The sequence below is a fragment of the Perognathus longimembris genome, chromosome 4 (genome assembly GCF_023159225.1).
Source record: "Perognathus longimembris pacificus isolate PPM17 chromosome 4, ASM2315922v1, whole genome shotgun sequence".
In the NCBI taxonomy this organism is placed as follows: domain Eukaryota; kingdom Metazoa; phylum Chordata; class Mammalia; order Rodentia; family Heteromyidae; genus Perognathus; species Perognathus longimembris.
The window spans coordinates 38,309,200-38,336,169 of NC_063164.1; positions in this window are offsets into that span (position 1 = coordinate 38,309,200).

A 26,970-nucleotide genomic window follows, 5' to 3' on the forward strand; every position below is an offset into this window, starting at 1 on the left:
TCCATTCACTAACCTTTCCCTATCAATCATGCCATCTTTTCTTTCTGGCATCTGAAAGCCATCATTATGAAAGCATAACATTTTTATCAAAAGAGAAGGCAGCCCGCAAGTACTGATAACTGAGAAAAAGAAAAGGCAGTGTTTTAAATAGAAACTGAGCCAATGAGAACTGAGTGAAAATGCCAATGAAATGTGGCTGTGTTAAGAAGGCTAAATTGTAGAGTTTTATATGCCTTGAGGTAATTGGTCTACTGTAAATAACTTTACACTTGAAAAAATATTCTCTAAAATCTTTAAATTTATTAGAAGTCAGTTAAAAGCAGATAAAATTAAATATATTATGAACGATGGTAAGTAGTGTGATTTTTAATCCATGCTTTATATGGTTTTTTCACTGCAGGAATTTTCAAGATGTGGAACAGAGATTATAGAAGCAATTAGAGTCACACTATTATTGGTTTAAGAAACAGATGATGATGTGATTGGTTTAAGTTGATGACAAAATCTTTGAATTTAAAATACAGGAAAATCTTTATAAAATCACCTTATATGCTACTTTCCTCAAATATTCAGCTGATCTCAGAATTACACATACATGGGCATCTCAACAAACACCCCAAGGAGAAAAATAACATCTAGAGGCTTAAAAAAAGATGAGTGACTATTTCAACAACGGTTTCCTAGGGAGACAGAGATCAGATTTCTGGTAGTATTAGATGATAGGTTTTGGTAAATTCTTCAAGACTTTCACTGAAATATAAGAACGATTCCTTTACAAAAACTTATAATCAAGGCTAAGGAATTCATATTTAAATGAAGGCAAAAACCATTCTCACAATATAATTTTACTCTTGCTAGAACCAAACTTAATTCCCTTCAAAGAAGGCTGGTATAATAAAAAAAGGGACTACAATTTCTGATCAGAATTGTCTGATTAGAAATCTAATCCATTCATCTACTGAGGGACATCTGGGTTGGTTCCATATTCTAGCTATGACAAATTGTGCTGCAATGAACATTGTTGTGCTGGTGGCTTCAGTGTGTTATTGTTTCTGGTCTTTTGGGAAGATGCCCAAAAGTGGGGCTGCTGGGTCATAGGTATCTCTATGTTTAGCTTTCTGAGAAATCTCCATACTGCTTTCCAGAGTGGCTGAACCAGTTGTGGTACATGTACACAATTGAATTTTATGCCTCTATCAGAAAGAATGATATTACCCCATTCGTAAGGAAATGGAAGGACTTGGAAAAAATTATACTAAGTGAAGTGAGCCAGACCCAAAGAAACATGGACTTTATGGTCTCCCTCATAGGGAATAATTAGCACAGCTTTAGGCTACTCACAGCAGAGGATCACAAGAGCCCAATAGCTATACCCTTATGAATACATAAGAAGATGTTAAGTGAAATGAACTCCATGTTATGGAAACGACTGTTGTATCACTGTTGTAATTACTTTCAACATGTGCTGTGAAACCGTAGCTTCTATTATTGATGATCCTCTTGTATCCCCTTCCTGTGGTTGTACCTGCACTATCTCTGTATCTTATCTGTGTACATTGGAAACCGTGTATACTGGTACTAGAACTAGGAAACTGAAAGGGAATACCAAAATCACGAAAAATAGGGTAAAAAGGCAAACGACTACAAAAGCAATACTTGCAAAACTGTTTGGTGTAAATCAACTGAAAAACTCATGGGGAAAGGGGAAAGGGGAGGGGGGAGGGGGGAATGAGGGAGGAGGTAACAAACAGTACAAGATATGTACCCAATGCCTAATGTATGAAACTGTAACCTCTGTACATCAGTTTGACAATAAAAATAAAAAAGTATTGCAAACATCAAAAAAAAAAAAAAAAAAGAAAGAAATCTAGACTAACCAGACAAGTTAAGAAACAGCAACAGTGACCTGGGATTAACAGAAAAATCAATCACCTGAGATTGACCAATCAACCCAAATGTTTCAGTAGTAGAACAATTAAAAATGATCATCAGAATCCCTACGTAATAGAGTCAACACACAACAATGAATCTAATGAGTTATGGGTGAAGCAACTTATGGGAAGTTTGGTAACTTTTGAAGACAGACAAATATAAATTTTAGAATAAAAATTATCTGAAATTTAAAACTTCCTCAAATGGTAGAGATTTTGAGGGAAAAAACTCACCTATAGTAAACAATAACTATAATTTGAGCCTGAGTGCCTTCCCTTCACATTTGTGCTCATGGCTAATTCTCAACCACCTGAGCCATAGATCCACTACTGACATAAGATCATTCTGACATAAGAGTCTCATAGACTTTCAAATATGGGCTAGCATTGAACCATGATCCTCAGATTTCAGCTTAATGAGTAGCAAAGATTTATAGTCATGAGCCTCTGGCTCCTAGATAAGTAGGGTGTCTTAATCTGAAAATCACACTTGCATATGGCTTCCATCTTCTTAAAGGCCAAAACACTGAGCTTCAATAACTTAGGAGACATTTTCAAGCAGCCTGAAGTAAAGGCAGTAAAGGTTCCCAGGAAGAGAGGTGCATGAGAATGAAATTAGAAATGTTTATTTTCTGCTTTATGCTCAAATTTCATTTATATAATGTCTGTAACCTATATTCAGGCAGCCCAGGAGCTTTTAAGGACAGATACTTCATTAATGAAACCATATTCATGAGCATCACAAGCTGATGGAAATTTTATAAATGATGAAAAAGTTTTAAATACTTAATTGAGATAGGATTTTACAGGTGTATATATTAAGAAGTATTGGGTTTATGCCAAGCACCACTGGCTCATGACTATAATTACTGTGTAGCTAATTGGGAACTGAGATAGAAACCTCAGTTGTTGGAGGCCAGCCAGGCAAAAAGCTTGAGAGTTCTCTTCTGAATTTTTAAATAGATGTGGTTGTATGTGACCATAATCCTCGCTTCATGAAAAGCATAAAAGGGTCGTTGGTAGTCCATGTGAACACGGGAGAAGAAAGCAATACCCTATCCCCAAACATATGCACTGTAAAACATGGGCTAGTGGTGTGATTCAATGACAGAGAACCCACCTAGAAAGAGTGAAAATTAAATACCAGTATGCCAAAATAGAAGAAATTATATACATTTCACATATACATATATTTTATATATACATAATATATACCATTCATATATATGTACATACACATTTGTGTGCATATATACACATATATGCATATAGAAACTATATATGTATGTATGTATATTTCAATAGTTCACCCTACCTATGTCTATTTTAATATATGCATAATTTAAAGCATAAAATAGTTTCTCACAATTAGTTTGCATCTGTCAGCTATTTTTTTTTTTTTTGTCAGCCATGGGGCTTGAACTCTGCTCCTGGGCATTGTCCCCTAGGTCTCCAGCTTAGAGCTAGCACTCTACCACTTGAGCTACACTTCCACTTTCAGTTTTCAGGTGGTTAATTGGAGATAAGAGTCTCAAGGACTTTCCTGCCCAGGCTTGCTTTGAACCTTAATCCTCAGATCTCAACCTCCTGAGTAGCTAGGATTACAGGTGTGGGCCACCAACGCCCAGCTTGCCAGCTATTTTTACTTTAATAAAATTCTGCATAGTAATATTTTTTTGTATTGGTACTCAGACTTAAACTCAGGATCTAGGCACTGTCTCTTTTTTTTTTTTTGCTTAAGGATAGTACACTACAATTTGAGTCACAGGTGTGTTGGTTTTTTTTATGCTTAATTGAAAATTAGTCTCACAGACTTTTTTGCTTGGGCTGTCTTCAGATTGTTGTTTCCTAAGTAGCTAATATTACAGGGACTATCCACCTGTGCCTAGCTCCCAGTAAAATATTTTAGAGGTTTCTTTTTATGAAATTATTTTAATTAGGGAAAAGCTTTTTATTATGTTATCAATAGGTTTTATTACTACTAAGGCATAATTTAGAACTAAAAATGAGTATTTGAATTAGCCAAGCCTTTTTATTGAAATGGTGAGGAAATTAAGACTTAGAGTAAATGATTTATTCAAGAGCACACAGCTACTTATTCATAGAATGAACACAGAGAGGGACAAATAGGATTAAGCTGAAAGTCATTAATTATAGGGTTAATGCTGAATAAGTAAATATACCCAGTTTGGTATACGTGTTAACATTAAATGGATATATTTGACTCCCTTTCCCTTTTGTGTTTCTTTTCTCTTTGTCTTTATTTTTATTTTTCTTTCCTCCCCCTCCGTTCCCCTCCCCTCCCCTCCTCACCCCTTTCTTTCTTTTCTTTGACAGCATTGTACTGTGAAGCCTAGGTTACATTTGATATCCTTTTTGAACATCATAGAAAAAAAGATGTAAGAATTAGCAAAATAGTGACTGTCAAAAATAATGGGTTCCATTATTTCATTTTCATACTTGTATACTATGTTCTTCAAACATGACTTCCGTAACAATCTTTCCCTTTCTCATTCCCTGCTTAAACCTGTTCCCAGTAGTACCCTTCTATTTTTAATTGAAATTTACATGCTATCCATGTCAGGAAAACTTGTGATATGTCTTGTATATGTTTATCTGATTTGGGGAAGGGAAGGATAATCACAGAAATGATGGGACAAAGGGTGAACCAATACAACAGTGATACTCACTAGAAACTATGTTGTAAATAAACTTTACAACTTGAAGGGAAGGGGAATTGAGAAGGCAAAACAGGAGAAGATGAGGGAGAGGGTAACATTGTTCAAAAAGAAATGTACTTATTACCTTACTTGTTGGGGATTCATCTTGGCCTTAAGGGGGGAAGGGCGAGGAGAGCGCTCTCAAGACGCCGCCCTTCTCCCAGCCCTGGGGCAGTGTGGAAGTGAGCCACACCTATCTCCTTCTGGGTCCTGAACCAGAAGAGATAGCTTTGAGACCATCCCCCACCTTGCGCCAGCGAGCACGTGTGCGCACCTTTCGCGGGCTTTGCCCAGAGGGCGGTACTATGGGAAGTGACGTTAGCCCATGAGGGAGGTCCTTGGGAGCTGATCTTGGATGGACAAGATTGCCAGCCTATCGCCAGCTCATGCTCAATCCTCGTCATTACTACTATATTACTGTGAGCCCCTCCCGATTAAATTGGATTGCTCTCCGAAGCGTCTCCGAGATCCGTCTGCACCTGGCTTCCTTGGTGGGTAAGGAGGGAGGAAAAGGGGATCTCGTTCGGCCATGTGCACCTTAGGCTAGCCCGTGTCCCTTTGCTCCACCTTGGCTGCCTGCTGGTTGGGTGCCTAGGGGAGAGGGTGAAAAGGGGAGCACTGATAAGGGAGTAAGCTTAGCATCCCCACACCAGGGGAGGTAAATCTAGCCCGGCAATTCTGCCCCTTTTATTTTTTTTTCTTTTTGAATAGCAGGAGGCGCCTTACTTGAGGGCACACCATGTCTTAGGTTGCCCCCCCCCCCCATGGGGGATCTTACCCATCTTCAGCTAATGCACTAGCACTTCAGGCCAACCTGCCTGCCAGGCCGGCCAGCCCGATGAGGGGACTTGGGGAGAGTGGGATTGGCACTTGAAAGAAAGCCCTGTTAATCTTTTCTCATGCCAGCAGACCTCAGTGAGCAGCAGGTCCTAATGGGCGTGTGATCAACCTCATGGGGTTCCTAAATGGCTAAAGGCCAAAGGCCACTTGTTGTCTGGACAGCTCTGGCTTTTCGCTCACAATATAAGAGACCAATTTGTCTAGCACAGGGCAATCTAAACATAATACAAATGGAAACATCAAGCAAACATGAGCATAAGCAATTGTAACACAAGGCAAATGCATCATGAGCAACTGTAACACATGAGCAATTATAACACAGGCACAATGCAATGGAGGGTTTCTTATCTGGCTCAGTCCATAGGAGACAGAGCAGTCCTGGTCCATTTTGGTGTCACTCAAGGTAGTGCAGATGGCTCTCCCTTCCCTCGATGGTGAGGTAGAGGCAGATTCAGGTCCTGGCGATTTGGCAGCCAGGGTGCTGGTAACTTAACAATTGAAGTTAGTAAACACTTTATAGAAAACATTGCAGCAAGGTACCAATCCCTTGTTTATTGTAAACATTTATCATAAAACATTAAGATGTCAAAATCTTTTAGCTCCTATTTCCCTCCAATGGGGGCCGCTAAGATAAGCAGCAAGGGGAGGACAAAGGAAGGAACAACAGTGTGCAAAATTTCCCTTTAGATCTTGTGCAACGCTGGGGGCCACACTGCCACAGCAAACTTTACGCCAAAAGGCACCAGGCAAGGTCCGGGGAAGAAACAAGGATGACACTGGGTCCATCGCTGGTACAGGCAAGCTTTCCCCTTTCTCCATGGAAAAATCCACCACAGTCTTTGTTTTCCTGAAGAGAAAGCAAGGAGAGACATCCCTCAAGGGCAGGTGCCCTTGGGTGGTCATTCAGATGAACAATATTTTAAATCTCTAGCTGGTATCCAGATTGGATTCAGTTCCCCAGTTGGGAAAACGCATGCGAAGCCCCTTCCCACACTGATAAGTGGGTCCAGGCCTCGCCATGCTCCTGTAAGGGGGTCCTTCCAACGGACTTCCACCTTTAAGTAGAGTGTTTGGCTTGACCAATGTCTCTGGAAAGCTGACAGAGGTTGGTCCTTAGAAAAGTTTAAAATATTCAGTGTAAACATCGCTGTCCTCAGCTAGTCATGGGGGCTTCCCCCCCCCCCTTTTTGTTTTAATAATTGATCCTTCAGGGTCTTATTATGCCTCTCAATTATGGCCTGACCCTTTGGGTTGTATGGTATTCCAGTGGTATGTTTAATATTCCACTTTTGGAAAAAGGCCTGTAAAGGCTTGCTGATGAAACAAGGTCCATTATTTGTCTTTACCTGTAATGGGAGCCCTAGGATAGCAAAACATTGTAGAAAGTGGCTCTCAGCATGCCGTGCTCTTTCCCCGGAATGGGCCGTGGCCCAGCAGGCATGAGAATGTGTATCTATGGACATAAATATATATTTTAACCTTCCAAAAGGAGCATAGTGGGTTACATCAGTTTGCCAGATAACATTAGGCTTTAGGCCTCTTTGGTTGACCCCAGGAGATTGCAGAGGAGGGACTTGCAGATAGGGCATACATGACTTGTAAGTCCTAATAATCTTTTTTAAGTCTTTTATAGGAATTGAAGGAAATCTCTAATGTAACCCTCTCCAGTTTAAGTGTGTATGCTCATGGAGTCTTTGGGCCATTTGAAGGTTTTGAGGTTGCACAATAACCATAGCTACAATAGTCCCATTAGTGGCCAGCTGGTCGGCCATATGATTACCTTGTGTCAGGTCCCCAGGCAGTCCTTGGTCTCCGCAAAGGTGCTGTAAGAATATAGGCTCAGCCGCTCTTTTAACAGAGGCCTGACTTGGATCATCAGAGGGGTGATTGGGTTTTCCTCTAATTTAATTTATGAGGACACCAGGTTTGGTAGCAAATTAACCACATACAAACTGTCAGAAAACAGGTTTATCGGCTGTTTGACATGGGTTAGTGCCAGGGCGACTGCATACAGTTCCTTAAACTGTGTAGATCCAGTAACTGCCTCAAAGTAATGGGTGTTTCCTTTCCTATCGGCAGGTGGGGAGGCAGAGTGTACCACCACGGCAGACCCTGCTTTTCCCCCATCTGTAAAAACATTTGCAGCCTTGACAAGAGGCCTGGTAGCGAAAAGTACAGGAGGGGTCCATTGTAGCCTGGAGAATGAGGTCACCCACCTTGAGGTGCCATAATGGCAATCTACCTTTCCCATAAAACCCTCCAGGGCACTGGACACCCGTTCATTATTCCTTTTGACCCATTCAAAATCTGACAGCCGGTAGGGAATGGTTAGCACATCGGGATCTCGCCCATAATGTCTCAGGGAAGTATCCCTTCCCTTGATTATCAAGTCAGCTAGCTGGTCTAGCTGGGAATAAACCCTGGGAGCTCCTCCCACTGATGCGTGCACCCATTGGAGAGGCTGGTCTGACTGAGTAATAGCGGCTGAGGAAAGCTCAGACCCGGGGAGGATCCAAAGGCAAAGTAGGCACTCAGGCTTGTAGCGGGCCAACCGTGCCATATTTAGGGCCATTTGGATTTTCTGGAATATTGCTTGGAGTGATGGAGTTATTGTGATAACATCAGTGGGCGCTTTGTTCTTTAAGGAGTCATGGAGCGGAAGCAGCTCCTCTGTAGGCAGGTGAAGCCAGGGTCTTGACCAGTTAATCTCACCCAATAGTCTTTGCATCTCCACCAGAGTATAAGATGACTGGAAGGATAACTGGGGCTTAAGGGGGCACAGAGCGTCTAGTTTAAGTTCTGCCCCCAAGATCTTAAAGGGGTATACTTTCTGAACCTTGTCACTGGCTATACACAGTCCTCCTCTTTGTAGGAGTGTTTGTAGCTTGCTATAGGCAGCATCTAGCACTTGGATATCTGCTGCTCCAATAATGATGTCATCCATATAGACATATAAAATAATATCTGACTGGCTCCTAAGAGGTTGAAGAACTTGTGACACATAATGTTGGCAGAAAGCAGGACTATTAGCCATGCCCTGAGGTAAGACTACCCACTCATACCTCTGGTCTGGCCCCTGGTAGTTAGCCGAGGGCATGGAGAAAGCAAACTTTTCACAGTCTTGGGGGTCAAGGGGAATGGAAATGAAACAGTCCTTGATGTCAATTATAATGAATTCCGATCCCAAGAAATGGAGGGGATCCATGGCAGCCCCTGTAAAGGGGTGCCGGCGGGGATTATCTGCTCATTAATTTTTCTTAGGTCCTGTACTAGCCTCCATTTACCTGAGGCCTTTTGTACAACAAATACAAGACTGTTCCAAGGGCTCAGAGAAGGTCTAATATGCCTGAGGGACAGTTGTTCTGATATTATTTCCTTTAATCTTTCTAGCTTGTTTGAGGGAAGTGGCCACTGTTCCATCCACACTGGGGGACCCGAAAGCCATCGAATGGCAGGGACGGTAGGAACAGTGGCCCTTAGAATTGGAGGTGAGGCCCTGTAGAAGAAACAGGAGCCTTCTGCCCCGAGGCCTTGGAGGGAGGCGCTCTCTGGCAGCCACTAGGGCCACCTGACAGGCCCTGGCCTGTGATGATCCAGGCCTCAACTTTTCCCAAGATATCCCGTCCTAGCAGGTTATCTGGTAAGCCTGTCATTATCAGGGGACACACTATTCCCTTACCACCGTTCATGTCATCCCAGGGAAGCCAGTCCCTGGTTGTCTCACTCTCAGCTATGCCTCCCACCCCCAAGGTCTGGGGTCTGGGGATTAAGTCCCACCACGGAGGCATCCCCCTCCTTCTTTAACATAGTTTGATCTGCTCCTGTATCGATTAAGACTCGGAACCTTTTTCCAGATATAATAATTTCTGTTTTTGGCCTCATTTCCGGGACTATTGGGACTGCCCAGAGGGCCTCAGGCTGGTCCTTAGGCCCATCACTGGGCTGATCACTAAATTGATTGCCTCCTTTGGGTGATGGGGCTGGAGGGCGCCCCACTACTAGTTTAAAGGCCTCCCCTTAGCATCAAATCTGGACTTACAATCCTTTCGCCAATGAAATCCCTTTTTGCAGCGGGGGCAAGGTTTTGTGGGTAGCTCCTTGGCCCAGCCAGAGGGCTGTCCTCTTGAGGCACCAGATCTTACAAGACCAGAAGGACACTCCCTCTTGAAGTGGCCCCGGCCACCACATTGGTAACAGCGCTCCCTGCTTACCTCACTGGTGGGGGCAGGCGCAGGCTGCTTAGTAAGCAGAGTGGTCAGCAGCTGCGCCTGGCGGGCTTGCGTGCTGATGCCCTGACAAGCATAAATCCAGCTGTCCACAGATCTCTCCTTTACTCCTGCACAAACCAATCTGCATTCTGATGTCATCCCTTCCCACACCAGGGTCCTTAGAAATTGATTTACCTGGGACCCAGGAAACTGTCAGTGGAGATTGTCCCTCACTCAGCCAACGAAGGCAGCAAGACTCTCATTGGTCCCTTGGGTAGCTTTTACTGCCAGGGTCTCTAGGGACCCCTCTCCCAAGCCATGCCATGAGGCCAGTCCCACAGCCTGTATCTGCTCCCGGTAGGGGGCAGGGAAGGCAGCCTGTTGGGAGCGGGTGGATCCAAACTGCATGCCAAAGGTTATGGGGATTGGCGGATCGGTGGTCTGATTTCTCTCCGCCTGAGCATAGCACTCATATCTGAAAAGGGAACACCATTCCTCATACATTGTTCTATCAAGCAGTGACCGGGCCAGGTTTCTCCACTCCTGAGCAGTAGAAAACCGGTGGGCCACACCCTCAAGTAGGCTCTCCCCCCAGTGGGTATTCGGTCCCCCTCCCTCGAGGACTATTCTCCTGAATTTTCTGAAATCTTGTATCTCCTGGGGCCGCCACAAGGCTGAGATGGCTACGAGGTTGAGATTTGCTGAGTCGTCTGAGCTCAGTGAATGCATGCTGCTGCAGCCACTGGGCTGCTGCTGCCGCTCAGTCGGGCTCCTTAAACCTGCATATGTGTGGAGCGGAGCCGGGCCTCCGGTGGGGGAGGGGTATCGAGCCGGAAGGGGCCCCTGAGCACATTGTTCTCCTGCCACGTGCCTCGGGGCCATAGCAGCTAGTCCAGGGTCCTGGAGATCAGGCTCACGCTTGTCCCTGGGCCCCTCAGAGTGGGGTGTCACCCTCTCCAGAGTCCAGGGACTCTCCCCTGGGTCTGGGGAAAAGCAGGCTTTAAGAGTCTTAATAGCTTGGAAGGTTGCGAGGGGAAGCTCCTCTCCCAACTCCACTTCCTTGCCTTCCAATTCTTGCCCTAATCGATCCCAAGTTTCCCAGGAGAATGGGTTGGCTCCAGCGAACCACGGGACCCTATGGGTCAACTCCTCCCAAGTTCGTATAGCACGGGGTTCCGAAATACTCATCCCCGCGTTTTGGAGGGTGAACCTCAGGATTTTAAGAGGCGAATTATTCCACCTACTCTGGTTCTGTCTCATCTTCTTTGCTGACCTGATGGGAGAACCACGTGTCCCGGAGACTGCTCCAATTTCCTTAGGGCTTGCCGGCAGCTGCCGGACTCCCTCCCTCAGGCTCGAGCTCCACGTTCGGGCTGCCAATTGCCAGGCTAGATTTACCTCCCCTGGTGTGGGGATGCTAAGCTTACTCCTTTATCAGTGCTCCCCTTTTCACCCTCTCCCCTGGGCACCTGACCAGCAGGCAGCCAAGGTGGAGCAAAGAGACACGGGCTAGCCTAAGTTGCACATGGCCGAACGAGATCCCCTTTTCCTCCCTCCTTACCCACCAAGGAAGCCAGGCGCAGACAGATCTCGGAGATGCTTCAGAGAGCAATCCAATTTAATTGGGAGGGGCTCACATATAGTAGTGATGACAAGGATTGAGCATGAGCTGGCGATAGGCTGGCAATCTTGTCCATCCAAGAGCAGCTCCCAAGGACCTCCCTCATGGGCTAACGTCACTTCCCATAGTACCGCCCTCTGGGCAAAGCCCGCGAAAGGTGCGCACACGTGCTCGCTGGCGCAAGGTGGGGGATGGTCTCAAAGCTATCTCTTCTGGTTCAGGACTCAGAAGGAGATAGGTGTGGCTCACTTCCACACTGCCCTAGGGCTGGGGGAAGGGCGGCATCTTGGGAGCGCTCTCCTCGCCCTTCCCCCCTTAAGGCCAAGATGAATCCCCAACACTTATGTAACTGTAACCCTTCTGTACATCACCTTTACATTTTTTTTTAAAAAGAGTATTCCCAGGAGTGGGATAGCAGTAGCATAACAAGAATTCTCTTTTTAGTTTTTTTGAGGAACCTCCATTGAATGATTTCCATATTAGCTGCCCTGGTTAACGTTCTTATCAATAGTTCATGATGTTGCATTTTCCCCACATTTCTGCCAGCATTTTTTTTGGTGTTTGGTTTCTTGGTAGCTATTTTGACTGGGGAACAGATGGAATCTTAATATTGTTTTGAACTACATTTCCTCTATGGCTAGTGATGATGATCATTTTCTTTCATGAATTAATTGGAAATTTGTAATTCTTTTGAAAACAGATTAATTTGCCAATTATTGATTTGATTATTTCTTCTTTTGTTTTATAGTTTTGGTGTTTTTTAAAATATGTTATTGATTTGAATCTCTTTACAGATGAATAGCTGGTAAAGATTTTCATGCATTTTGTAGGCTCTGGTAACTACTTCCTTTACTATGAAGAAGCTTAATAATATACAATCACATTTGTCAATTTTTGCTGTTATTTCCTGATATGTTGTGGTACTCTTCAGAAAGTTACTGCCTATGGTCATATATTGATGCATTTCCTCTGTTTCATTTGAAAATTGTGGGTCTTATATTAATATCTTTGATCAATTTCATATTAATTTTTATATTGGTTGAAAGACATGTGAATATGCCTGGTTCCTATAAAATACATTTTTGGCATCTTTGGGAGGAATCAGATGACTGTAGTCATCAAAATTTATTTGGGGGTTCTTGCTCTAGTCCATTAATGTAGGTGGCTGTTTATATGTCACCATGTTTTTTGTTACTATTGCTCTGTATTACAATTTGTACTTAGGTATTGTGTTTTCTCCAACATTGTTCTTTTGTTTAGAATTGCTTTGGTGATATATATCTATATATATATATCTATATATATATATATATATAAAGAAACTAAAATCCTAATATATATGATAATCCTAATATTTATGCATAGTTCTTTTTGCTATGAAGAATGTCATTGTGATTTTAGTGAGGACTGCATTGTTTTGGTAGATTGTTTAGGAACCTGTAGTCTAGCCATTTATACAATGTTGTTCTGCATTTCCTGTTTTTTGGTTTTTTTGTTTTGTTTTGTTTTGTTTTTGGTCATGGGGCCTTGAACTCTGGGCCTGGGCGCTGTCCTTCAACTGTTCAGTTCAAGGCTAACGTTCTCCACTTGAGCCACAGCCCTACTTCCGGTTTTCTGGTGGTTAATTGGGGAAAATAGTCTCATGGACTTTCCTGCCCAGGCTGGAATTGAACCATGATCCTCAAATCTCAGCCTCCTGAGTAGCTAGGTTTACAGGCTTGACCCACAGGCACCCGGCTCTTCATTTTTTCTTTTTACAATAAGTTTATTTCTAGGGCTTTATAAAATATTACCGTGACCTACACTGGTTCCTAGATCTTCTTTAGCATATTCTTTATTGGCATATAGAAAAGCTACTGTTATTTTGTTTGTTGGCTTTGCAGCCTGGTAATTTGCCAGAAGTGTTTATTAGATTATATATTTCATTGTTATTTTTCGTATGCTGATTCCATGTCTTGCTATTGTAAATAATGCTGTAATGAACACTAGTCTGCTGATAAACTCCTTCAGCATATATTCACTAGTGGGATTGCTGGATCTTACAGTAGTTCTCATTTCACCTTCCTTAATATGTGATATGTTTCATCCTAATTCTAAGGTTTACTTATCTGTATCACTGCATCAACATTATGAAAATTCCATTGGTAACTGTGGATTACTCGTGTTAGCATCTCGCACAGACATAAAAAAATCCATGAATGTTTTTTCTTATATAATGATATAGTAAGAACACATAATGTGGGTAATCCTCTTTACACTTTAAATCATCTTTAAATTACTTATTATACCCCATGCCCTGGGGAAACCATATAAATTTCATTGTACTATACAGTTTCAATATTTTGCTACAAGAAAAATCTAAACATATTCAGTGTAGATGCAATTATTTGACTAACATTGGTTAGTCAAATTTGACTAACCAAAATTTTTGGTTCATAGTTGGTTGAATTTTGCATGTGGAATCTGTGGCCATGGTTTGCTGTATAATATTTTAAAATAAATATACAGTGTATATTCTTCATTACTATTGTGTGCACAATAGTATTTGGCTTGCAGTGAGGTACTATCCCGGTTTGGGGGGTAAGGAACCACAAATGTAAACATTGAACAACAACTTCATGATAACACATTTAATCAGAAGTTCTGAAAAGACTTGAGACCAGGCAGTCTTGGATTGGAGTATGGGCTCATTATACTATGCAATGCTATTTCTGATAAGTGTACTCCAAATCAGTAAGAGTTAAAATGACTTAACAATAGATTAAAATATTTGTGACATTTTAGAATTATAAGAAAGAAGAATGGAAATCCTTCACAGAATTCTTCCCCTAGGCCATCCTATGATTGACTTACTTTTATTACTTTTATTTTATACTTTATAATAACTTCACAATCATATTTATGAGCACACATTATCTTTTACCCTCAATTGTTTCAAAGAGAAAATAGAGACAATCTCATACCTTTATAATGTACACAGGGCAAGGACAAAACTAGATTTGTCTGCAATAACTTCATTTATAGACACATAGTCATAAACACTGGATTCAGGGCTAGGAAACTAGAGAGAATCGTTTCTCAAAGCCTCCTTCTCCAGTTTATGACTCATGTATTCAGAATTACTCTTGAACCTATGTTCATTTAACAGACAGCAGAGGGCATCCGTTCTTTTCTCATCTTCTTGTCTGTGAACATGTTCTGGACGTGGGTTGATTTTCCTAGTGCTGCTGTTGCTCATTGTCTCTTGCACACATGCAGTACCCAGTTTTGGAATTTTTTGAATAGTTTGGACTCAAATAATTTTGTGTGATAAATTCTCACAGAAATATTATGTTTAAAATTCCAATAGATAAATCTCGATGTTAGTGAGTTTCATGTTTAAGTTAATGAGTTTGTGAAAAAATAGGTAGCTGAATCAGTATGACCCACAATAAAATTTTATGTATTTTTCAGTCAGACTAGTAGAACATGGTGTTTTGAAATACAGTAAGATTAATTGAAATGATTTTCTGCAGCTGGCCCAAAGAAAATTATTCCCTGTTTAATATTTCTCTCCATTGCTGGATATAGGTATTCAAGATTTTTAAATCTTAGACACATATTACTCTATTTTGCATTAAGGAATCCAGAAGTAAATTAAAAGTAATAAAAATACATTTGTTCATTTAGGATATACATATTTAAAGATTTGATTCACTTTAGAAATAGGCCCATAAAATCTTCTAAAAAATCACTGAAGCCTGGAAACTTCATCATTTCTGTTTTCATTCTGTGCCAGTAGCTCACTGTTCTTGATAGGCCTTTTCTGGCTGTAGTCAACTATGACTACCTCCTGTTTTTCCCTCCAAGTGCCTCCCATGGAAATTCTTGAAAAATAAGGCAACATTTCAACCCACACTTTAGTGAGTGGACTGGAATCCCTATCCCATTAGCTGTCTCAGAAGTGACTCACAGAATTGTCTAGCCCTGCTTTCCTAACATTTTCCATTCACTGTAAGTTATTTCTTCATCTTATTCCTCAAAAATGCTTTTCATGTTTTTCAGCTGAAAATCTGAAGATAAACAAGACATATAGTTTCAAAGTTTAATATAGCCCTAGAGATATGGTGTTTGGCAGAAGAATAATCTGAAAATGGGCAGTTAGGATACAACCATAAGCTCTTTGGCTATAATTTTCTGAATGTGAGACTAATTTGTGCCAGTGAGTGCTCTCTTTGTCTTCAATCATTTGCTTTTCCTTTTGTGAGCTTTTGCTGAGGCAACCCAAGAATCTAGATATTTAATTTCAAAATACAATTAAGTGGTTGCCCAGCAGAATAAGGGAATATCTGAAATTTTTATTAAATTGGGTTCACTGGGATAACTTGAGATAGGTAATATTCTAATTAAGTAATCTATGCAACCACAATGGTTCCTAGTATAGGTTATCATTCACTTGTTTCATGGAAAAATATCTGTTTATAATACATAGGAGAAATAAACAAAAGCTTATAGAGGACAGTAAAACAGAACTCTAGGGAACATTGAATTTTATTAGACATTTCATTAAGGATGCACATCTTTAAAAAAATGCCACTTCTTAACATTCCACTTTACCAGTAAGTCAGAAACTGTGTCTGTGACATTCAGGAGATGACTCAGGATCTTACTAGCATTGCATTGGTAGTTGTGGTATGTGACATTCTGGAAATCCATTAATTCTTCTCAACTTCAGAGGTTGCTCTATATAAGCAACTCTCAGAGCATCAAAGTGACCTGCATAAGAAATTGTCCCTGAGGTACTAGTTATTATTTGTCAGAACTCATGGGACATTTTAGCTTCCTCTGAAGACACAGAGTTTGGAATTTTGGACTATTAATACTAATTAGGGACCAAGGACTTCTAAATAAAAAAGAGCTGTCAATTTTCAAGTTGTAGGGATATGATCTGGCATTAAGCGAATAGGTCCAGTTTTTATCATGGTCACTGGTCTCAGATGACAGATGTTCACATCCTAGAATAACAATAGCAGCAAGTTCATTCTGCCTTAAAACACTTGTACTAACAAGCCTTGTAAGTTCTTCATATCTAAGCATAACTTATGTTCTGGTTAATAATTGGGCTTGGAATAATTAGATATGTTTGGTTTCCATACTGAACCAAAATATGAAATATTCAAGTATTAAAAATTGATTCAAAGGTTGATATATTCCAAATAACATATTATTATGATTTGAAAAATTATAGATATCAAAGCAGGGTTATTTGGGGAAGAAGAAAACTATGACATAGCTTGGAAAGTATTACATAATTATTTTTTCTTTCTTTTGTATTGGTTGATGAGTTTTAAAATTCTTCTATCAAACAAATAATTCCTTACTCTATGTTGTAATTTTTAAAAATTCCAGTACTCGGCTTGAACTCAAGGCCTAGGCACTGTCAAGCTGATTGGCTCAGAAGAGTGCTCTATGAGTAGAGCTATTCCACCACCTGGCTTTTCAGTGGTTAATTGGACATAAGAGAATCACGGACTTTCCTGCCTGGACTGGCTTTGAATCATTATCCTTAGATCTGAGCCCCTTGGATAACAGATGAGAGTCACCGGCACCAGCTTCTCTTGAGCTTTAACTAAACACTTTTGCTCTTCTGTTAACATAAGCATGTCTTCATGAAAGCCTACTTCATCATAGTAAATCAACTTGAATTGTGTTAGAATTGTTCCCTTTTCAGATAGTGGGACCTGCATTTTCATGTATATTGTAGCACTATTTACAATATCCCAGATATAGAATCAGTTTAGGAGCCAATCAATGAGGAAATGGTAACTAAAATAAATTTTTTTGTATGTAATGGAGTATTTAGCTATAAGAACAAAAGCATGTCATTTGTAGTTAAATGAATCAAACTGGAAAATCTATAGTCAAAATAAATACATGAACACAAAATAGGGACTATTTTTGAGGAGGGAAATTAAAAGGGAAAGGATGATGTAGATTCTTTACAGGTATGAATGTAGAATAATGAAATCCATCAAAATTTCTAAAAATGGAGATTTGGGGGAAGCTTGGATAATAAAGTATATCTATGCTGTGTTCTATATTACCTAGATTGTTTCCTAACATCTATTGTTTTTCATAATTGGGGGTTTGATGCCTATTAATAAATAAATATTCCTTTAAGGTAGTTCATAAACTTGATTTTCTTTTTTTCTCTTGCCTTTTTTTTTTTTTTGGCCAGTCCTGGGCCTTGAACTCAGGGCCTGAGCACTGTCCCTGGCTTCTTCCCGCTCAAGGCTAGCACTCTGCCACTTGAGCCACAGCGCCGCTTCTGGCCGTTTTCTGTATATGTGGTGCTGGGGAATCGAACCTAGGGCCTCGTGTATCCGAGGCAGGCACTCTTGCCACTAGGCTATATCCCCAGCCCTCTTGCCTTTTTTTTTAATCTAGAAAAACTAGATGATAATGATGGGTCTGTGGTTATTTTTGTTTAAGTATTTTTTATTACCTTTAAGTAATTGTATGAAAGAGATGTCATTTAATAAAGCAGTTTAGGAATACAATGCATATCAATCCACATCACTTGCTTCAATATTCTCACCCCCTTTCTACCCATTCCTTCCCTTACTTTAGTGTGTGTATGTGTGTGTGTGTGTGTGTGTGTGTGTGTGTGTGTGTGTGTGTGTGTGAAAGCAGTATGGAGCAGCAATTACACTCCTGGGCATTTCTCCAATAGAGCACAAACAAAGCTATGGTAAATCTCCCAGTACAACCATGCTCGTTGCAGCACTGTTTACCTTAGCCAAGATATGAAATCAGCCCAGATATCCCTCAATGGAGGAATGAATCAAGAAAATGTGGTATATATACACAATGGAATTTTACTCATCTATTAAAAGAACATTGTACTATTAGTAAGGAAATGGAGAAAGATTTGGAAAAAGTTATATTAAGTGAAGTAAGCCAGACCCAGTGGATAGTATGTACCTATAAATCTGTAAGTGAACCCTTTGGTGGCATGCATGTGATTACAAATGAATGAAGTATAATAGATTCTATGGAGAGCTCAAATATTATAATTGCTCTTAAGTTTGAGAACTCGAGTGTGTCATGTAGGATAAGCTAGTCTATGCTTACTAAATCTGAAGGCTTAGTACTGAAAATACTTATTGTTTTACATATGCTGTTTTCACTGTTAGTCAACATTGGAGCCTTGCTCATTAGTGCCACTCAGGGACTGAAAACTGGTACTGTGGACAGCTATCTTCCTGAGCATATGTGATTCTCTTCCCAGAGTGAAGGATACTGTATGAACTTGTATTAGTATGGAAGTGACATGTATCACTTTGAGCCAGCGTAAGTCATACTTCCTACCTACCCAAAGGGCACCAGAAAATCAAGTTTATCATATACTTGGAATGGAAGTGAGTAGAGTCAGAAGTATTTTACCAAATACAATTATTCTAATTGACTACAAGTGACAACATATTTAGCAGGAATTACAGATCTGGCTGATATTTGAGAGCTAATTATATATCAAAACCTGTTTTAAATGATTTGTTCTCAGTTTCCAAGTAATTAATTGAGAAAATATAAGCAATTTCCTGACAGTATGTATTTGGTGCTATCTCTGACTCCAGAGGCCATGTTTTACTTTTTAAAAAGTTCACAATTCTCAATGTTCAGATTAATGTGAAGTATATAAAAATGAATATCAAGTATACAAAACAAGTATATACAGATTAATATCTACCCATACCTTGTGTTGTGTAGGAGACTACTTCAGTCTTCTACTCATGAAGGAGCTGATAAGAAAATATCAGTCCACTAGCCAATGATATGTATCTTCAGGGAACTGGAAGAGAGTCATATATTATAAGAACCTTGATTCTGGTTCTAATTAATTAGCATTATTCTTTGTTAACATGCAGTTTTAACACTTATTTAGATTAATGGTAAATGTAGTTTAGATTAGCAATCAACTCTAGATTCCTGTGCCTATAGTAGAATGAATTTTAGTACTGTTTAAAAATTAAACTTCATAATTATTTAATAACAGAAAATTATAAAACTAATATAGAGGTGTTTCATGTATACTACACATAATTTTCTGTATTGTTTAATGTTTTTACATTAGCCTGGCACAATTGTCACATGAAGAAACTGAAATTGATTTGCTAAAATTAAGACAAGGCCTTAATTTATTCAAATTTCCTTCCAAGTTACCCCAGATTTTTTTTCTGTTCCAGGAATTCATTTGTGAGTTTATGTAACATATAATAATCCCTGTTGATGACAGTGTTTCATAGTGTATAGGGTGAATTTCTGTTTTTGTTGTAGAAAAAAAACTCTTACTTGAAAGAACACCATAATCACTAGTGATTGTTGCTGATGAACTGTTTTAGAGTGATAATCATTTTCATCACAATCTTCAATGCTTCTGATTTAATTTAATTTTTTCATTATTATCTTTAAGTAGTTATACAAAGGGTTTACCATTTAACAAAACACTTTATGATTGCAATATGTCTTGTGCAACATTCTCACTGTCCCTCCCCTCCCCACCTCTCACTCTTAATTTTGTAGGAAGAATACATTGGATTCCTGTCTGCATTTCCCCCATCTTTTCCTCTTCATTCATCTACCCCTTTCACATTGACCCTACCCCACCCATTTTGCCTACTGGCTTTCTGGTATTTATTTTGCTGAACTTTGATTTTTGCCTTTCTAAGGAATTACAGTATTTGGAATTTCCCTTGAATCTACCATATTTCAGCCAATATATTTGTATATACTTGCATACCACCCAAAGTATTTACTTATGAGTTTATAAACAATGTCTAACTTCCACATATAAAGGAAAGCCTGGCTCCTTTATCTCCCTGGGCCTGACTTACTCATACTTAAGTTTTTTCCTAGTATTTCCGTTTCTTTGAGAGATGATGAACTTTCTGAATCTTCGGGGCTAATCATGTCTAGCCACTGAGAAATATCAATGAGTAATAATAGCATTTTATGCGGGTTCAACTCAGGGTTTGGGGAAAATTTTTCTGTCTTGGCATGGGGAGCTAGATGTGGGATAGCCTTTTCTTGACCTGAAGCAGTGGGAGATAAAGATGATGCTGTGTAGTTGTACAAGACTGCAAATCTGAAAGCAAAAGCAAGACAAATACATTTTTCCATGTCACTCCAATTGGATTTTGAGAATAGATCCAAATTTATGAATCATAGACACATCCTACTGGTGGTAAAAATCAGGGCAGTGGACATTCTGTACTCTGGAACCTCTTGAAATTTGGCAGGTGGTGTGTGGATGAAATTTGAATATTGAAATTCAAGGATGGAGTGGAAACTTCCGATTACCTGTTTTAAAATTTTGTGCCTTGACTACAGTCTCTTTAAGATCTGCTGTGAACTTTTTAGACCTGTTCCATTTTGATCCTTTGGGCATTCATAAAACTTTCTTACTTAGATTTTTTTCAAATATTCTACTCTGTCCAGTTTTTGTCCTCTACTTGCTCAGCCTTGCCTTATCTGCCAAGTATATGCCTCTCTCAGAGCTGTGGGATCAGCTGTAGATTCTCTGTTCAAATCATCTCTGTCAAATTATCAGACTTTCTCTCTATATTTGATCTTTATTCTTCTTGCTAGCACCTACCTAATTACCAGTTTTTTTTTCCCTTTCTTGCTTTCAGAGGAGAAAGTACCTAAAATTAAGGACTTTATTTTATCCACAATTACTTATTCCCAAAGGATTGTAGGTAGCACAAACTCAGACAATCCTTGTCAAATGGCTGAATTATTTCTAGACAGTTGAAATGTCCATTTTCACAGACAATACTTCTGTTACAGGAACCGCAATTGTGAATTAAAACTGAATATAAGTCTGACATTCTTTTCATTGTGAAGTCATCTTAAAGACTAATTATGACAACTGCCCTTTTTAAAAAATCTTTCTTCAGTCACTATGTGCAGTCTGAGATCTTGAATATTTGGCAAAATCAAGTATCTTATTCAAGTGAGCAGATCCATTCATAAGTTCTTGAGTAACTCGAGGATTCTAGTTTGTCTCCTGTGAATATAACTTGTATTTTCCTTAGAATAAACTTCTCGAGTCTCAGAGTGGTATGGGGGATCATAAATAGGTGGATACAGGTAGATCTCAAGTGTATTTCTTGCTTCTTCCTGACTGGTAACAGTATTCTTCCTGTGAAACTACTTGAGTTTTATTCCTCAGATATATGGAAGTCTTCAAGTCTATGAGTTTTGGGTTCTTTAAATCTAATTTCCTAATTTAATTCCTATTAAATATAGGAATATTGTATTTACCAAAATATACACTGTATATACTCTTTTCTAAAATAAAATTAGATGAGATTGGAAAAACATTGTCTTGAGATGTTTCTTTTGAAACTATAATGAATTATAAAAACACTCTGAAACAAGAAAGCCATATTTGAGGTATGCATGCTTACAGTTTTTATTTTGTTTTGCAGTGCTGAGGGTCAATCCCAGGACTTTGTACATGCTGCACAAGTTTCTTACTTTTTTATTACTTTCTTCCCTCCCTTCCTCCCTCCCTTGCCCATTCCTTCTTTCCTTTCTTTTACTTATTTTTACCATTGAGCTACAAACTCATTCAAGTGTAAACTTAAAAATAGTCTTATAATACACTAATTAAAAAATAATAAACCCTTAAATTTTAAATTTTTTGTATTAGTTCTTAAATTAGTTTATGATGTCTATTTTAAAAGTGTTTGTGGCTGAGTTACACAGAGGGAATATATAAAATGTCTATATATAGATATAGTATTCCCTGGAGTTGGGAGGTAGGATACAGCATCAAAGACAAGTGGCCTAACAATAATAGAAATAGGGTGACAATTATTTATTATATGATTATATTGATTATGTTAATATATGATATTATATATTTTTTTCCTTTTAGTCCTGGAAAATATGCATCCAAGCCCTCAACTTTGCTATGAAATTGCTCTACTGCACTACTCCTTTACTTTTTATTTTGTTCCTGAGATAAGTTCTTCCTGAGATAAATTCTATTTTTGCCTAGACTGGCTTCAGCATCATTTTTACATGTACCTGGCATTACAGGCATGTGCCATCTGTCTTGGACTTTCATTTTTGAGTAATGAAAAAGTTATAACTTGATTTTGGTATTATTACCCTGACTGGGTGGATAAACCGAATGCCTCTAGTGTCTATACTAATGAGTTCAGAAGCTATCTGTCATCTTTTGTCAAACTTTTCTAAAATACAAAACTTTCCAGATGGAAAAACTGTATTGTTGCTGAAAAATGGCTTCACTATCAATACTCCAGAAATTTAAAAAGTTTTATAAGTATTGAATTTTTATAAATCTAGCTACTACTGCTCTAATATCTTATTAGATGTAAAGTACCCAGTTCACCCTACAAAGAAGAGGACTGAAGTAAAAAAAAAATGTCACTTGTGGTTTTAATGAAATGTGCAAATAATTCTAAAATTGTTTTGTATTTACTCAGTATAAATTTTGTTGAAATACAATGATTATTTTGACATACATACATTCAACTCTTATGTTGCTCTCAACACCCTAAGTCAAGTGTTCAAATCACATTTCTGGATCCTGCCCTACAAAGCTTATTTGTGGAGCAATTCTTGATTAAATCTGTTTATAAGAAACTGTGGATTGGTAGGTTTCAAAGGCTGACAGATACATTGAATTGAAGCCAAGGAAAGCTGGTGAAATATTTGAGGTGAATTCTGTCCAACATTAACATAGATATAAATATGATTCTACATACTGTAATTTTCCTAAAATTTGTATACGTTTAGATATTACTATCTAAAATCAAGGTCCAAAATAAACTTTTGTTTATTTCTTACTCTTGAATCATCTGGATCTTCTGAGAAATTTCAAGCCAAGGCTGGTTGCATGGTTTCTCAGATTCTTGCACATAGCTTTAAGTAAGCAATTTACTTTCAAACAATCTAATTTCAGACTAAGGTTTTGTTTGCTCCCCTGCAATGGTGTAGCAGAAACATTAGCTTTGGGCCAATCAATTTTCTTGTATTCTCATAGATCATCAGTATTGAATATCTTCTTTGTTTAGAACACTAAAATAGAAATTCAATATCCTATTTTTCCAGGAGATCATCCTTTAATGCCACACCCCAGATTCAATTCCCTTATCTTTCCCATAGTCCATTTTTTCATGTAGACCATTATGAATACACTGATTAAAGTTGAACCTGATCAGGGAAGCTTCATATATTAGCCTATCCTATTTATTGTCATTATGGCTAGATCGTCTGTTATTGAGGCAAACACCAATCAAGCCTGTAGCCTTACTTGGTTAGTGGACTTAATGATCATTAATTCTGTAGGTAATAAATTTAGACAATAAACTAATTGTATCCCACTAGACTTGCCGTAAATAGCACATCTGACACAAATTATGTTAACAGTTGCCTAGGTTACCAGTCTGGGACCTGAAGCCCACTTTTGCTGAAAACACAAACATTTCTGGGCCTAGAGATGTCTACTGGATGAACAGAACAGGGTACAAACACTTGGCATCTCTTTTTTACATACTTTGTCTTTGTACTGGTCCAGATTCTATTTAACTTTGCATGTAGACCTGATTGTTAAAAGTACAGTATGTGTTTACTCTATCTTGCTGTTATGTTCTTTCAGAAGCTATAACAGCACCTCAAACCTTCCATCCTTATCATAAGATCCAGACAGAACCACAAGGCCAGAAAGCTGTGAATGATGATGTTGATGGGGGGTGAAAGAGAAATTAAGCAATTCCTGGAATAATCTGATGGTCTGTTAGCCAGCCAACAATGAGACAAGGATGTTTGCATGCATGTCATAAAATATCTTTTGAAATTGTGTCTGTTTCCAATGGAAACCTATCAGATGTTAGCGTACCTTAGCAAATCAATAAATGCTTGGCTCTCCCTGTATTGGGGCAGGATCTGGTCACCTTTGACCAGTGATCTCTTCCTTCTTTTGGAGCTGAAGTCCCATTATAACCTTCTTATTATAACAATTTCTCCAGGCTCGTTAGTGAAACTGAGATTTCATGTTCATGTTTCTGAGGGCGACCCTACTTTTGAAACCCGAGCAGATTCTATGTTTTCCCCCGGAGGGAAAAGAGAACCCTATTTACCAACTGCCAGATTGTCAGTTTTTTGTCATGTATTTAATCAATGCATATTTAGAAACACCGTCAACTGGCTATTAAGTATGTTTTAAATAAACACTTTTCTAAAAAAGATAATGAGTCTATGAGGATTTCTATGGTGGTGACAACACAGTACATTTTACTTTTATTTTTAAAAATATATCATGTTTGATAGAATGAGTCCAGACTTTGTGGCTCTCAAAGTTCTTTTTATTTCTGAAACCTAATGTCATACTGAGCTATGGCCTGTGAAGTTTCCTAACATTCGGAAGCCTAGAAAAGATGGTTAAAGAGACTTTTGTAATGTCTGAGATTTTTGTGCTTTTCAGAGATGTAGACAGTGGTAAGGATTTATTTTGATTGACCTGAATCTAGAGGCAATAATTAACCAAGCTCTTGTGTTTTCAACCTGTTATTCAGCTAAATAAGTCATACTTGTTCTTTCTTACTTGATTTATCTTAATTTTGTGATGTGCTTCAGTGAATCTAGGGTCATACTGAGAGCATTTTTATGATGTACTTACATATATAGAAATATTTTAGATGAATTATTTTTGATTAGAAGGCTTTTCAGCTTGGTTTATTAAATGAATGTTATTAATATTTAATACTTTTATTCATATATTACTATCATTTAATTATGTATCTTATATTTTTATTTGATTTTATTTCTACATATGTCTTATACTACCATCTTAAAAATGGAAAATCAGAGTAAAGTCGAAACTGTCACTGAAATTTTAGAGTTGGTGAATGGCAAAGCTGAGATTCAAATTTGTGTCTAATTTATCTAATAAGTGAAAATATAACAATGAACACTCATGGTAAATGTATTCTACACACCAAATATTAGAAAAAATTGAAATATAATAGGTCAAGAATTTAATTTCTATGCATACTCTGTGACAACTGAACAGAAAATTTAAGTAATGGATGGAATAGAAATAGAGTCAAGAAGTATGAAAGCACCAGTAAGCATGAAAAAGAATATATGTTGTGGGAAAAAACACTTATTTTAAACATGCATTTAATCTAAGTATTGGTTCAATTTTTCAGAAATTGTATGATAACATGCTATCTTCTGTTTAAATACAATTTTTTTTTTTTTTTTTTTTTTTTTTTTTTTTTTTTTTTTTGGCCAGTCCTGGGCCTTGGACTCAGGGCCTGAGCACTGTCCCTGGCTTCTTCCCGCTCAAGGCTGGCACTCTGCCACTTGAGCCACAGCGCCGCTTCTGGCCGTTTTCTGTATATGTGGTGCTGGGGAATCGAACCTAGGGCCTCGTGTATCCGAGGCAGGCACTCTTGCCACTAGGCTATATCCCCAGCCCTGTTTAAATACATTTTAAAGTAATTTTCTAAAATGCTACAGCCTTAAGTAGGTGAAATTTGTGTAACCTGAATCATAAATGAGCAATTCCTAAGGAAAAAATTCATGTGGCAATCAGATAATAATTGTATGCAAGAGTGCACTTTAGAATGACAGTCACACATTTAGCAGTCATTTAGAAATCTGATGTCATTCAGAAATCTGATGTCGTTCACCAAATCAGCGAAAAATTCCCGAGTTCTCCGTCCTTAACCACATAGGAGGCAATTTACCATAACTAAGCTACAGGAGGTAAGACATCTAACTAGCCACGCAATCCAGTAAATAGCATGTGGTGGTTATTACACACACTGAATAAAAGTCCCAACACTCACCCAACCCCAAATTTTTCCTCAGGATAGAGACTGCCTAATTTGGAGAAAAAAATATACAAGGGTTGTCTTTCCTAAAAAAGCAAGATTCTAAGAGATCTGGGTATGTGTATGACACACATCATCCCAATCCCTAGCAGCTTTATTAGTAGCTGATAGGAAGGAATTTGTATTAGTATTTTCCTTTAGGGATAGAGAGATAATTATTAGTGTGTAATATTTGAAATTGCTTGTATTCCACCAGTTTTGACCTATAAATAATAAATTTTATAATGTCTAACTAGTGCAAGCACTAAATTAATTGTTCTGTCATGTTGGCCTGTTATAAACAATTAAAAAAGAATATTGTTACATAGGGATAAAGTAGTCCCTATATTTTGATGTATCTTCAGTTAGTGAATATTAGGTGATAGTGTTTTGAGAAAAAGATTTAAAGTGCAAAACAGATTATTGTTAATATATAACATTTGCCTTGAAATTACAGAAAGTGGCATTAACATAAAGAGATTGGATTTTTAAAAGTACATATTCCTTTTTTAGTTAAAAACATAATCAAGGGTATGCGCTAGTTTTAATTACTATATCCTATCTATACCTATATCTATCTAGCTATGTTTAAATTTGCTACATAAATAGTAATATTTAACATGTGTCTTAATATGTCAAGTTAGGAAATGATGCTTCATATATTTAAAAAGCAGTATTTACCTTTTATGGAAATAATTTAAAACGAATAATATTTCACTCATTTAAAATTATTTGCCTAGGAAATGTAAAATTTTA